Here is a 15,512-nt window from a genome sequence, read left to right on the forward strand (position 1 = left end):
TTATGGCTAATGTAGCAGAAAAAGATATAATGCAAAATGTCAAAGGTCCAAATAGAATTCATCATTGCTTGTGTTAACTAAATTATGATTCCCATTGTCTGTCTTATCTGCAAATATGCCAAAGTTTTGTTAAAATTTTGTTAGCAAATTTTAATGTGAATTAGTTTTTCTTTTTTAACAAGTGGTTTTAAGCCCTGAAACTCTGTATTTGGAAAATTTTAAACAGTTTAGAAATTTTTTATTTCCAAGTGTTTTAAGTGTTCAGATATATTTTAATATATGGTATATTTCCATTATTTTGAGCAGCAAAAATCCTGTAACACTAGAAAAATTTCAAAATGTAGCAAATTTCTTTTTAAAAAAGTAACCATTTGCCTGACCAGATGGTGGCACAGTGGAAAGACCTTCGACCTGGGACGCTGAGGTCCCAGGTTTGAAACCCTGAGTTCATCGGCTTGAGCACGGGCTTACCAGCTTGAGCGCAGAGTTGCTAGTTTGAGCAAGAGGCCACTGGCTTAGCTTGAGCCCCTCCCCCCATCAAGTCATGTATTAGAAGCAATCAATGAATAACTAAAATTGACACAACTATGAGTTGATGCTTCTCATCTCTCTCCCTTCCTGTCTGTCTGTCCCTCTCTTTGTCTCTCTCTTGCTCTAAAAAAAAAGAAAGTAATCATTTAGCTCTTTAAAAAATATATACTTTACCTAAAGAGATACATCAAGTGTGTGTGTGTGTGTGTTTGCTTTTTAATCTGCTAGTAGCATATTACTGACAGCCCTTTGTTACCAAAGAAAAATAAACTTGGGCCCTGGCCAGTTGGCTCAGCGGTAGAGCGTCGGCCTAGCGTGCGGAGGACCCGGGTTCGATTCCCGGCCAGGGCACACAGGAGAAGCGCCCATTTGCTTCTCCACCCCTCCGCCGCACTTTTCTCTCTGTCTCTCTCTTCCCCTCCCGCAGCCAAGGCTCCATTGGAGCAAAGATGGCCCGGGCGCTGGGCATGGCTCTGTGGCCTCTGCCTCAGGCGCTAGAGTGGCTCTGGTCGCAACATGGCGATGCCCAGGATGGGCAGAGCATCGCCCCCTGGTGGGCAGAGCGTCGCCCCTGGTGGGCGTGCCGGGTGGATCCCAGTCGGGCGCATGCGGGAGTCTGTCTGACTGTCTCTCCCTGTTTCCAGCTTCAGAAAAATGAAAAAAAAAAAAAAAAGAAAAAAGAAAGAAAAATAAACTTGGAACACTTATCTTTAAGTCCAACAGTTCTAAGTGCTTTAGCATGTGCTAACCAGCATATCGCTTCATGGGACAGCAGCATTTCATTGTCTCTTTCAGTTTCACTTATTGCAAAGATTCAGCTATATTTTAAAGAATTCATATTTCTGTAACTAACTGGGTACATCCTCTACACATCTGCTTCAACTTCCTTATGGAAAATTCTTGCATAGAAATTACTTAGTGAATACATTATGTCTGTGATGGTCTCTCTGGCCCCAGACCCTATTTTTATTTGAGCTAAAGCAGCCATTTCGTCCATACCTCCACCTCCACACTTTTCCATAAGTCATTCTTTTATTAAAGATCATTTCAACTTTGAGTGTATCTTCTCCCATACACATTTCCTTTGATGCCCCCTTAAAAAGAGAAGTTCCTCATGTATTTCATGATGGAAACAGAATCTATAAAGTACCATGACCTGCAACATGTTAGAAATAACTTTCATCCAACTAAATACAAATTTCCATCACTACATAAAGTGGTCTAATACTCATTTCTTCAAATCCTCAGCCATGCTTCTCGTGTCTCTGTCAATAGAATTTGGCAAAACGAGATTCCATTTTACTATATTTTGTCACCTTACTTGTGCCCATGCAGTTCAGCTGTCTCTCCAAGAGCACTTGGCATTTGGTATAAAATAATAATAAAAAAAACCTCAAAAAAAGTTCAAAACATGTATCATTTAGTGAAATGTTTAGAAGTACTAGATTGAACACAGCTTAATTTTAAACATCACCGAAAAACTGGAGAGTTTGCTTTTGTGTTTTGAAGACTTAATTTTTAAAATCAGTTCATCAAAATATTTATATAGAGTAAAACTCAGAGGTATTTGTTCAGTTCTGTGCATTTTACAAATGTGTACATTTATGTAATCAACATAATTAAAATATAGAACATTTTCATCATCCTGAAATGTTCCCTGTATACCTGTCTTTTATCTGCACCCAAAAGGCAACCACTGACATGATTTCTGTCCCTATAGCTTTGTCTTTACCAGAATGTTATAAAATGGAATTGCATAGTATCCAGACTTTTGAGTCTGACTTTACTTAGCATAAAGCTTTTGAGATTTCATCCATGCTGTTGTATGTGTCAGTAGTTCATTCCCTTTTTATTGCCTAGTAGTAGTCTATTGGATGAAAGGTAGCGCAGTTTGGTTATCCATTCACAAAATCAATAGATACTTGGGTTGTTTCCAGTTGGATACTAACAATGCAGCTAATAAATCTGACATAATCGTGAAGATACAACTATTTACAAGGACAGATGTATCCAGTTCTCCTAGGTAAATAACTAGAGGTGAGATGGTTGGGTTGTATGGAGAGTGTTTAACTTTATAAAAAACTGTCAAACTGTTTCACAAACTAGCTGTACAATTTTGCATTTTCACTAGCAACACTCCAGTTGTTCCCTATCTTCACTAGTATTTATTATTGTTAGGTTTTTTAAAATTATTTTAAGCCATTGGTGATGGATGTTGGGCAGGAAGTTTTCCCCTCCTGCCCCAGTGATCAGAAACTTTTGCTTACTAGTAGCTTAGGATCTTTGGCCCAGGATGATTGCGTGCTTCTTTCTCAGAGATGCGTCTTTCCTTCTTCTCAAGACATCTTTTCCTGTGCTTTGGGCAACAGTCTTTGCTGCCCCTCCCTCAGAAGCTTAAAGCTTTTGCCTCAAGGGGAAGTGCTTGGTGTTTTGTACAAGACTCCCACACCTGCCAGTTATCTCTGTGCACCTGCTCGACCCCTAATCCTTTTCATGAGCTCTCAGTAGAGATTCAAGGATACAAGCTTGTGAAGGGGCATGAATGCCCCTTGGTTGGGGCTTTGACTGTTAGAGACTGCCATGGTAGCCCACACTTGGCCTTTGGTAGTTCCTTTAAACTGTAGCTCTTCCTTCTTCCCCACTTATTCTATGATTGTACCTCTTTCTCGTTCTCTGCCACAGGTGAGCAAGGCTGTGTCCTCCATCTCTCCTTGGAAGCATTTAGAACTCAGGTTGTTCCATTGTCTTGTGACCTCAGCTCTCTCATAGATTAAATACCAGTTACGATTTTGTTTTCTTATCTAAATTTTTCTCATTGTTAGGATAAGAACAATATTCTTCGCAACCTATGCAAAAGTGAAACTCCATGTTTAGTTTTTAAAACTCTTAGCACTAAACTATCAGCTATATTCCAAGATAAAAGATACTCTCAGTTTGAGTATCATTGCTAATTAACTAACATTGTGATTATTTAAAATTTTGGACATGTTCTTGTTGGATCTGTTCAGATCAACATTTTTAAAACATTGAAATTTGGCTTGTAAATGGCTCACGTTCACAGCAGAGAGACAGCTGCTAGTTTCTTTTGCTTGTTTTATCAGTATCGTGCTTAATTTATGGTATCTTTAAATGAATTATTTTTCAGCCACTTGTCTCTGTGAGGGTTAATAAAGCTAGATAATACAATTGCACATCCTATTAACCGAGCACATTCAAACTGGCATATATCATAGTACACTGAAAGTGATTAAATGGCAGAGGTCTCCACTGTCAACCCCGGTAACTTTGAGAACCCCCACTCTGCCCTGAGGACAGGACATAGAGACTATATGACATAACATCAGCCAGGGGAACCAGGATCAATCCATAGGTTAGAGACTAGTAATGTTTAGTTTCTTTCTTTAGAGAAATGGTTTCTAAAATATCAGAAAAAAATTAGAAATATTAAAATTTTAATATTTTCTTCTTAGACTTTAATACTCTCTGGCTTGCATACCTGTCATCCCTACTTAAGAGACTGTGAGTTCCTTAAGGAGAGAACTTGTATCTCAATCACTGTTTGTTCTTCCAATGCTTGGTATGGGCCTGATGTCTTGTACTCGGGCAACACATGCTTACTTGTTGAATAATGAACACATGGTTTCTGACTTCACCAAATGAATTGATTCAGTTATGACAGTCCTGTGAAAAAAAGAAACAGAAACCTAGTTGAGACACTATATGTTAACTAAATTGTACCATGCTGATGCCAACATTCATTCAATTTTAGAGAAGATGAGTTGAAAACAAATTACAGGAGTCTTGGAATGAGGTACATGGAGAAGATTCCCTTGGGCTGAGCCTTAACACAGGGGAGCATCACAGTAGTTGGAGATAACAGTGACCTGTCCGTCAAAGATAACAACACAAGCAAAGCGGAGTGTATCCAGAATCTGGATGAGTGTGTGATTCCAAGAGCTAAGAGCAGTGACCTCCACAGTCTGATGCCTCTAGCCACATGGGAGGGGGCGGAGAGCTAAGGACCATGCTCAGACAGAGGCACACTCACTGCTTAGAACTGTGATAGTTCTGCTCACCAACGCCTTCTACAAGGTTCAGCAGTCTAGGAAGGTTGTATTGTCTAGAAATTTATCCATTTCTTCTAGATTGTTGAATTTGGTGGCATATAGTTTTTCGTAGTATTCTACAATAATTCTTTGTATATCTATGATGTCTATGGTGATTTCTCCTCTTTCATTTTGGATTTTGTTCATATGAGTCCTTTCTCTTTTTTTCTTGGTGAGTCTTGCCAAGGGTTTGTCAATTTTGTTGATCTTTTCAAAGAACCCAACTCCTTGTTTTATTAATTTTTTCTGTAGTTTTTCTGTTCTCTATTTCATTTATTTCTGCTCTGATTTTTTTTTAATTTTTTAAAAATATTTTATTTATTGATTTTTTTTTTAGAGAGAGAAGAGTGAGAGAGACAGAGAGATAGAGAAGGGGGAGGAGCAGGAAGCTTCGACTCCCATATGTGCCTTGACTGGGCAAGCCCAAGGTTTCGAACCGGCGACCTCAGTGTTCCAGGTTGACGCTTTATCCCACTGTGCCACCACAGGTCAGGCCTCTGCTCTGATTTTTATTATTTCCTTTCTTCGGCTGGTTTTGGGTTATCTTTGTTCTTATTTTTCTAGTTCCTTAAGGTGTAAAGTTAAGTGGTTTACTTGGGCTCTCTCTTGTTTGTTCATATAGGCCTGAAGTGATATGAACTTCCCTCTTATTACTGCTTTTGCTGCATCCCAGAGATTCTGATATGTCGTATTGTCATTTTCATTTGTCTGTATATATCTTTTGATCTCTGCGCTTATTTCTTCTTTGACCCATTCATTTTTTAAAAGTATGTTGTTTAGTTTCCACATTTTTGTGGGATTTTTTTCCTCTTTTTTGCAGTTGAATTCTAGTTTCAAGGCTTTATGATCAGAAAATATGCTTGGTACAACTTCGATTTTTCTGAATTTGCTGATGTTGTTTTTGTGGCCCAACATATGGTCAATTCTTGAGAATGATCCATGTACACTGGAGAAAAATGTATACTCAGTCACTTTGGGATGAAATGTCCTGTAGATGTCTATCATATCCAGGTGCTCTAGTGTTTTGTTTAAGGCCACTATATCTTTGTTAATTCTCTGTTTGGATGACCGATCTAGAGCCGTCAGCGGTGTATTGAGGTCTCCAAGTATGATTGTATTTTTGTCAGTTTTTGTTTTAAGGTCAATAAGTAGCTGTCTTATATATTTTGGTGCTCCTTGGTTTGGTGCATATATATTAAGAATTGTTATGTCTTCTTGATTCAGTGTCCCCTTAATCATTATGAAATGACCATTTTTGTCTCTGAGTACTTTTGCTGTCTTGTAGTCAGCATTATTAGATATAAGTATTGCTACACCTGCTTTTTTTGGATGTTATTTGCTTGCAGTATTGTTTTCCAGCCTTTCACTTCGAATTTGTTTTTATCCTTGTTGCTTAGAAGTGTTTCTTGTAGGCAGCATACAGTTGGATTTTCTTTTTTAATCCATTCTGCTACTCTGTGTCTTTTTATTGGTGAGTTTAATCTATTTACATTTAGTGTAATTATTGACACTTGTGGGTTCCCTATTGCCATTTTATAAATTGCTTTCTGTTAGTTTTGTATCTTGTTTGATTGTTCTCTTTTGTTTTTCTATCATTTGTTTTTGTTTGTTTGTATTCCATACTTCTTTCCTCTGTTGTTACCTTTTTTAAGTAATGTGCTTCTGTGGTGGTTTTTTCAAGGGTGGTTACCATTAAGTAATGAAAAGGGTACCTACCATATTCATTGTAGTACCCTATCTTATGGGTGTTTCTGCACTCCATCATCCTTTGCTACTGTTAATCTCCATCCTCTCCCCTTTTTCTTTTTGGTTTTTGTTGTCAGTTTATATTTGGTTTTATTGTGTTCTTGGTGGAGCTTTTACTTGTAGTTTTGTTTTGTTTTGTTCTTTGTATCTGGTTGGAAAACCCCCTTTAGTATTTCCTGGAGTGGGAATTTTCTGGTGATAAATTTCCTCATCTTTTCTGTATTTGTGAATGTTCTTATTTCTCCTTCATATTTGAAGGATAGCTTTGATGGGTATAGTATTCGTGGCTGAAAGTTCCTCTCTTTCAGAACTTTAAATATTGGGGTCCATTCTCTTTTAGCTTGTAGAGTTTATGCTGAGAAGTCTGATGATAATCTAATAGGCCTTCCTTTATATGTTGTATTCTTCTTTTCCCTGGCTGCCTTGAGAATTTTTTCTTTGTCGTTGGTTTGTGCCAATTTCATTATGATGTGCCTTGGAGTAGGTTTATTGTGGTTAAGAAAACTCGGTGTTCTCTTTGCTTCTTGAATTTGAGGCTTTAGTTCTTTCCACAGGCTTGGGAAGTTCTCGTCTATTATTTGTTTGAGTATGTTCTCCATTCCATTTTCTCTCTCTTCTCCCTCTGATATACCTATTATTCTTATGTTATTCTTTTTGATGGAGTCAGACAATTCCTGTAGGGCTTTCTCATTTTTTTTAAATTTTGGAGTCTTTCTCTTCTTCTCTCTGTTGTGCCTTAAGTTGCTTGTGGTCTATGTCACTAATCCTACCTTCTATCTGGCCTGTTCTATTAGCTAAGCTTGTTACCTCGTTTTTCAGTTCATGAATTGAGTTTTTCATCTCTGTTTGATTTGTTTTTATAGTTTCAATTTCCTTGGAAATATATTCTTTGTGTTCATTGAGTTGTTTTCTGAGCTCCCTAAATTGCCTTTCTGTGTTTTCTTGTATATCTCTGAGTATTTTTAGGATTTCTATTTTAAATTCTCTGTCATTTAGCTCTAAGGATTCCAATATATTAATTTTTTTCTCCATAGATTTTTCCACATCTATCTGTGCTACTACTCTATATTTTGTATTCATGATATTCGATTTCCTTTTTCTTAATGGCATCTGAGGGTGGTCTTGTTGATAGCACTTCGTTTTCAGTGTGTGGGACTCCCAGATGCTCTAAGAATAGAATTTTTCTGTCTCTGGTTGATGAACTTGTTAAAATTTTGGGGAGATTTGTTGGTCACGCTCCTCACGGCACCATTTCTCTGACATCACTCTATCACATCTGTTAGCATTAACATTTTCAGGTGCCAGGGTGTGACAAGGACCTCTTCACTCATAAGATGGTGGCCATGGTGCCTAAGTGCTTTAATCGATTCTTGAATCGATTAAAATATGTCTCACAACTAAAAAAAAATATTGTCCTGTTTCTCTTTTGCATACAGTCAAGCTGTGACTTTATGCAGTTGATATTCAATAAGGTTAGAATACTCTCCTCTTGTAAAAACTCATTCGCTAGGTTGGTGGGATTATGGGTGATTTTTTTTTATCCTTTCAAAAATATTCTTTAATGTTGACATAAAATTCTTTGAAAAATAAACATTTTTAGAAAGGTTACAAAAAGGTCTTTTCCAGGAAGAAAAATAAAATATTGTGAAGTGTTCTCAGCATAGGGACATGGGCACAATAAAGAAATGAATCAAGAAATGCCAATTTGACAATCTAAACCTGTAAGAAGAAGGCCAGATAGCTAACTTCTGTGATAATCATGCATTAAAAGTTGTTATGTGGATAAAACTTACACATAATTAATTAAATACTATGTTTTTTTTTAAAATCTAAATGTTCTGGCCTGACCTGTGGTGGTACAGTGGATAAAGTGTCAAGCTGGAATGCTGAGGTCACCAGTTCAAAACCCCAGGAGTGCCTTGTCAAGGCACATACAAGAAGCAACTACTACGAGTTAATGCTCCCCACTCCCCACCCCACCTTTCACTCTCTCTCCTCTCTAAAAATATCCATACATAAAATCTAAAAAAAAAAAGTTCTGGTGTTCAGCAGAGTTGAAGTTACTAGGGTTAATTTAATTAACTAATCTCTATTAAGGTGATTGTGGCTAGTATTGCCTCATTAATCTTCCCAGATACCTTGAGATCTTTTTTCCTTGATGTTTTCATGTTTGAATCTAAGAGTTTGTGAATTCCATGTCCTCGCAAATTTTAAGTAAGTGGAGACTGCCTAAGGAGCTAGTTACATTTCACAGGCTAAGCAGCCCTACCTCCACTTCTCTCAGCTCAAGCAATTTTTATGCAGATTTATCATGAAGATCTTAGTCAATCAAGACTTTGACAGGTTCAGAGTCTGTGACAGGCTGAAAAATAGCCACCCCCATAAAAGGTAACACATCAAATCTTGGAACCTGTAATTGTTGCCTTAAGTGGCAAAAGATGTGATTAAGTATCTTCATTAAGTTAAGGGGCATATCCTGGTATATCCAGATGGGCCTTAAATGCAATCACATATATCCTTTCTAAAAGCAAGGCAAAGAGAACTTTAAGAATGACACACACACACTGAGGGTGATGAGAAGATGAAGCAGGACACAAACCAAGGAACGTTGACAGCCCCCAAAAGCTGAAAAGGGCAAGGAATGGACCTTCCCCTAAGAACTCCAAAGGAAGCGTGGCCAATTGACACACTCATTTCAAACTTCTGGCCTCCAGAATTGTAAGAGAACAAACTTCTGTTGTTTAAGCCACAAGAAATGAATACAATCCTTTAGTCTTGGGTTCAAATCCTAACTCTACCTGTTAACTCTATAATCTCAGACACAGTATGTTCTGAATCTCTGCCTCTTCATATATAAAATGAGAGCACATGTGTAAAGAATCTAGTACATAATGTTTGGCACTCAGTAATATTTCATGAAATGTTGGTTTCTTTGGAAAAGAAAATAATTCAGTGGTTAAAGCTTACATCAATATGTCCATAGGTACAATGAGGTTCTGAGCTTACAGATACATTTTATAGGCATGTATAGAAAGAAATGTGCATGTGCTGGTGGGTGTGAAGGAAGGAGCACATAAATGGGTGATGGGCCAGTTAGAAAGGAAGAAATTGATAAAGAGAGTCAACAAGTGAGAAGGTGTGTCAAAAGTGTTAACCCTAAGAAGAAATATATCTTCCAAAAGGACTCCTTGTGCTTAATAGAACTCAAATCTATAGCCAGAGTCTAGCAGCCATTGCTGACAGAAACTTCTCACACACAAACACTGCATTCAGGTATAAACCATAGACTGAGCTGCTAGCCTCCTGCACTGAGTTCCTGTCCCTTGAGTACCCTAATGAAAGAGTTCCTGGAATAGTATTTCAACCAATGAGGTGAGACTTGCCCTGTCCAATCAGAGCTGCACAGCTCTGTTCTTATTTGCATCTCTGTTAACCAATCAGAATAGATCTGTAACCAATTTAACCAATCAGGAGGTTAAATTCTAACCTATCACAGTGCTATTTGGAGGAATCAAGCTGTGTAAATTTGGGCTCCTCATTTGCATAAAAATGGACCAATCAGAGACCAGGGAGGGCACTTTATCTTTATTATATGCAGCTTAAGTGTCTGTTTGTCGCTGATAGCTTATTGGTTGCTTGCGTAACTGTACTAGCCAATGGGGTGAAGTTGCCACGGCATTCAAATAGTCCCGCCTTCTGGCATGCCACCTCACAAATTGAGGTTAAAGATTGGAGCAATTATTATGCTGTTAAGAAATCTTAACACCAGAAGGGGTCTTTGCAATGGTACAAGACTAGAGGTTCTCCAATTGAAAAATAATGTCATAATAGCTAAGTCTTTGACTGGCTCCTCTAAAGGTGAAATACATGTCATTCCAAGAATTGATTTGGCTCCATCTCAAACAGGGTTGCCGTTTCAATTGAGATGTAGACAATTTCCTGTAAAACTTGCCTTTGCTATGACCATCAATAAGTCTCAGGGCCAAACACTTAAGCATGTTGGCATTCTTTTTACCTGAGCCTGCATTTGGACACGGTCAACTTTATGTTGCCTGTTCAAGAGTTCGTGAAAGAAAGGACGTAAAATTAAAAATAATTGATGGTCCTCTGCAAGGCGAGCTTAAAAATGATGGAAAGATCTACACAAGAAATGTTGTATACAAAGAGATCTTTGACATGTGAATTAACATTTTATTATTTAAATCACCTTTATTTATTGAGCTAGCGGTGGCTCTTAAGAAATGTACCGCCAGTGGTTTCCTTCATTGCACTCTACTTTAAGTAATTAAGCAAGTAGAAGGGGGAAACCCCATGGGGCAGTAAGCAAAGGGGCGTCCTGCCCTGGGTAATTCAGTTTGAATTAGCAGACACCTTTGCACAAATCATTTTAATTACAATTTATAATATCTAGAACAGCGGTCATTTTGTATGACCGCTGGGCTTTCTAGTATATAATATAATCAGACTTTCCCTTTGTCCCAGGTGAGTGCATTTTCCCTTTCCTTTGGAGACTGTATAACCCCAGTTTGCAAACTGTCGCCTAAATAAAGTCTCTCCGTTTTCTGTACCCCCAACTGGGGACTCTTGTTGGCTTGGGTTAGCGGCAGCTAGCTTTTGTGGACAGAGGTCAGTAAAGGGGCCACAAGATTTTATTGTTGTTATTATTTATTGATTGATTTTAGAGAGAGAAGAAGGGAGAGAGACAAAAACACCAATCCGTTTCTGTATGTGCCCTGGCCAGGGATTGAATGTGCGACCTTTGCATATTAGGATGGTACTGTAACCAACCAAGCTATGCAGCCAGGGTGGGCCACAGGATTTTTGTATGATTATAAAACAAATGAACAAGTGCTTAAAATTTAATGGAATAATTCCATGATTTCTTCTTGAAGGGCTTAGGTTTTTGAATCCACACCCATATTTTAAATCACATAACAAATTTAAATACACTCTTCATTTTTTGTCAGCTGAGGGAAAATTACAGAATGGGTCAAAGCAGTCAGAAGATTACAGGTTGCATCTAATAAATGGCTATTTATGCATACTGAGCCAGCTCTGGAGTATGCTAATTTCATAGCAGAGTTAACATCAACACATGAAATATGACAACAGGTTTTGCACTAACAATCTGAAATTAAATTGCAGTCTTCTCTAATAAGCAAGTAAGGCCCAGAGGCAGAATGGATTGAGCTTCACCAATACCTGTCACCTCCAGTCTTAGGCCCTTTAAGTGGAGAGGGGAGAAATGGCAGAGGTGACAGGATATTGCTGATTCTCTCATGGCACCCTGCACCTCACTTTGGGAGGAACAATTTCTCACCTCCACATTCTGGACACCACTTTCTTCATCCCATAGGCACAGTTTCTAAAGCACTGGGTATAAATCATCAGCACGTTTCCTATGGACTCGAAGCGTCATCTCAGAGGTGATGCACCTTTGCTTCTATTGATCTGCAGCTGGCAAGGACTCTGAGCTCTCCCTCACTGTGTGCCCTCAGCTCAGTGCTTAATGATTTATGAAAGACATCTAAGTGCCTCAGAGGTGGTCCACATTTGAAGGAACTACCAGAGTTAATATTTTAAGTGAACCCCTTTTGAAATGAAAATAATCGCAGCAGTATTAAATCTCTTTGGTCATCTGGATTTTTGTGTCCTCTAATTGTGGGAGGGAAGGGGCTCTTTGTGTGTGGTTTGGGAAGCACACCTGTACTTTTCCAGTTAATTTTTTTAATTTTTCTTGGTGAATGAGTTGGTCTCACTTTAAGTAAAAGCAAAATATAGTCTGTTCACAGCCTAGACTTGCCTGAATTTCCATGTAGTAAACCCCATTGCTATTGTAAGGTTAAGATTAAGGTTAAAGACTCCTAACCTGGAATCTGAACAATTTTGAGAGACAGAAATGGATATTAGGGTATTAAATTTTATAATGAGGTATTTGCTTAGTTCTTTTACATTTGTCTTATTCTCTTATAGCTAGCTGGTCAGTACTACCCATTTTTCCTCTTTTGATCATTTTAGACATAAAGAACGTTTATCACATTTACTTAACATATTTGAATGTACATTTGATTTGTGTGATTCCTTATTCTAACCATTGCCTCGCCCAAATACAATGCTAGCTGAAACTAGACAGAGGGAGCATTAAGCAACCACTGGATTGCTGAACCTCTGACTCGACCATCTGGGCAAGATGGTGCTTGGACCAGGCTGTTCCCAGTCATAGCATCTGTTCAGTGTTTTCAAATTACATGTCAGCACCAACCATGAGTGAAAACAGAAATGTTTAAAGTTTCTAATCAAACTTCATTTCTCTGAGTCCTCACTTACTATTTCTTCCATTAACATCACAAACTAGACCCTTTCTTCCCCTTGCCCACTATAGGCCAGCAGATAAAAGTCTTAATAGATTAAGTTGATTAGAATGTGGGGCAATTTTGGAACAAAAACAAGACTCATGGAAATCTAAAAAGTTACATTTTACACAATGTATTTTAATTCCCTTTTAAAAGATTAAATAATCCTTCTATTGTTAGCGATTATGGTACACATTTAAAACTCCATAAACTTTTCTTTAGTTTTTGATGTACAAGTCCATACCTTTTTATACATGCATGTATTCTTATGACCAGCATTACAGACAGAACATAAAACAATTGGCATTCCCTAAAGAATTTTCCCCTGTTGTGTCTTTTTACTTTTTACTTAGATCCTCTTCCCACTCAGAACTCCTGGAAACCACTGGTTTGTTCTGTCTGAACACTTTTGCCTTTTCTAGAGTGTCATATAAATGAAATCATACATAGTATGTTACCTTTTGATACTGAGATCTTTCATAATGCATTTAACTTAGCACAATACATTTGACTTCACCTATGCTTTTGCAGTAATCATAGTTCATTCGTTTTTATTGCCGAGTAATATTCCTTTGTATGGATGGATCACAATTTGTTTATTTTTTCATTCATTGAAGCTATTTAAGTTGTTTCTAGTGTTTTGGAGATTATGAATAATGCTAATGAATATATAAGTACAGATTATGTGTGAATATAAGTCTTCATTTCTCTAGGATAAATACCTAGAAATGGGATTGCTGGGTCATATGATAAATGTATATTTAACTTTATAAGAAACTTCCAAAGAATTTTCAGAGTGACTGTACCATTTTATATTCCCACCAGCAATGTACAAGGGTTTCTGTTCATTTATAGTCTCACCATCACTTAAAATTGTCATTTAATTTGCATTTCACTAATAAATTATATTTAAACAAATTTCATCCATGTTATTAATCTCATTAATCATAAGCATTTTATTTGCTATCCATGTATCTTCTTTGGTGAGATGTCCAACAAAATCTTTTGACCATTTTTAAATAGACTGTGTTTCTAATCACTAAATCTTGAATTCTCTATGTATTCTAGATACAAGTCCTCTGTTTTATATGTGACTGCAAATATTTTCTCCCAGTTTATGGCCAACCTTTTTATAGGATTTTAACAACATCCTTTGCAGAGAAAGTCAAATTTAACCATGTTTTCCTTTATAAATTATCCTTATTTTTGTGTTTCTAAGATCTCTTAGCCTAAGCCAAAGCCATAAAGTTTTTTTCCTGTTTTCTTCCATAAGTTTTAAAATTAATTTTACATATAGTTCTAAATTAATGAATTAGTTCAAAAAATTTAGCTCATTTAGTCCTATGATCCATTTTGAGTTAAGCTTTGTTTTTGTTGTAAGCTATAGTTCAAGTTCATCTCCATTCTGCTATTGAGTCTCTCTGGTGAATTTTTCAGTTCTAAAATTTCCATTTTGTTTCTTTTGTAGCTTTTATTTCTTTGCTGAAAACGTCTATCTTTCCATTTATTTAAACAATATTTACCTTTACTTCTTGAAGCATGGTTAAGTCTGATACTTGTAATCTCAATGTTGACTTCTATTGCTGTTCTTTGAAAGTTGTTTAGGTTTTCTTGGTCTTTGGTGTGTTGAGTAAATTTAGGTTGCATTTTGAACATGCTGAACAATAGGGCATGTAACTCTGAGTTCTATTTAAGTCTTCTAGAAAGTATTATCTTTTTTTTTTCTATCCATGTAGGCAAACTGCTTAGGTTTACAACCTGATTTGCTTTCTGTGGGCTACGATTCAGTGTCAATTTAGTTTTTAAAGTATTTACAGTGCTGTTCTGATCCACCCTGCTTGGACACCATCCAGCTGACAGTCTGAAAACTGAGCAATGGTCTACCCATAGTTGAGCATTCCAAGGCTTTACTGTGCTGATTCCCCGGTGAGCCTGGAACTTCCCACCTAGTTTCAAAGGGTCTCTTTCTCCGGCTCCCTCCTCTGCAAAATTCCTTATCCCACTTTGTGCAGGGTTTCCCCTTCCTGGTGTTCTGGTTAGAAAGCTAGGGCTTTAACCACCCTTAGGGTCTCTGGTGCCAATAGGAAGACAGGGAGCTCTGCCGCTTGACTGGCACTTGCCTGGTACAGGGCAGGGGAGTCAACAGGACTCTAGCCCTCAGGGACCAACCACTGTAGCTACCTGTGGGAGGGGGAGGGATACCAATTCTTTGCTGGTATTTACTTGACAAAAGGCTGATAATGTCAAAAGGTTTGTCCTGTCAGGTCCTTCCTTTCCAGAGACTTAGCGTTTACTTGGCTGTTTTGTTGTTATTTGTTTGTTTTTAAAGTCTCTGCATCCATTGGCAGTTCCAGGATTCAGGCTGCTCTAACATCCAGGTCAGGGTATGTAGGAGGCAAAAAAAGAGACAAAATAAAAAACCCTCAGAGAAATCACCCCCAGGTCATCTCTCAAATTCAGTAACCCTAACCCACACTGCCTGCTCTTATCTAATTTGACTTCTGATAGTAGAATTACATGTTTTTGCCCAGGGTTTTTAGTTGTAGGCATTAGGAGAGATACGGTTGAGTGTACTTAGTTGATCATGCTCAGAACCAGCAGTTCATATACATTTTTATAAATAAATGGGAAAAAGAATGCTTGATAGCTCATTGTAGGAACCCATTTTCTATTCCCAGGTCTGTGTACATCTAAAATGTTAGCCTTTCTTATTGTCTCTTAAGGAATAAAAATATTCTTTAACATTTAGCCTCCAGAGACTTTAATTTTGTTTTTT

Source organism: Saccopteryx leptura, chromosome 3 (genome assembly GCF_036850995.1).
Source record: "Saccopteryx leptura isolate mSacLep1 chromosome 3, mSacLep1_pri_phased_curated, whole genome shotgun sequence".
Lineage (NCBI taxonomy): Eukaryota > Metazoa > Chordata > Mammalia > Chiroptera > Emballonuridae > Saccopteryx > Saccopteryx leptura.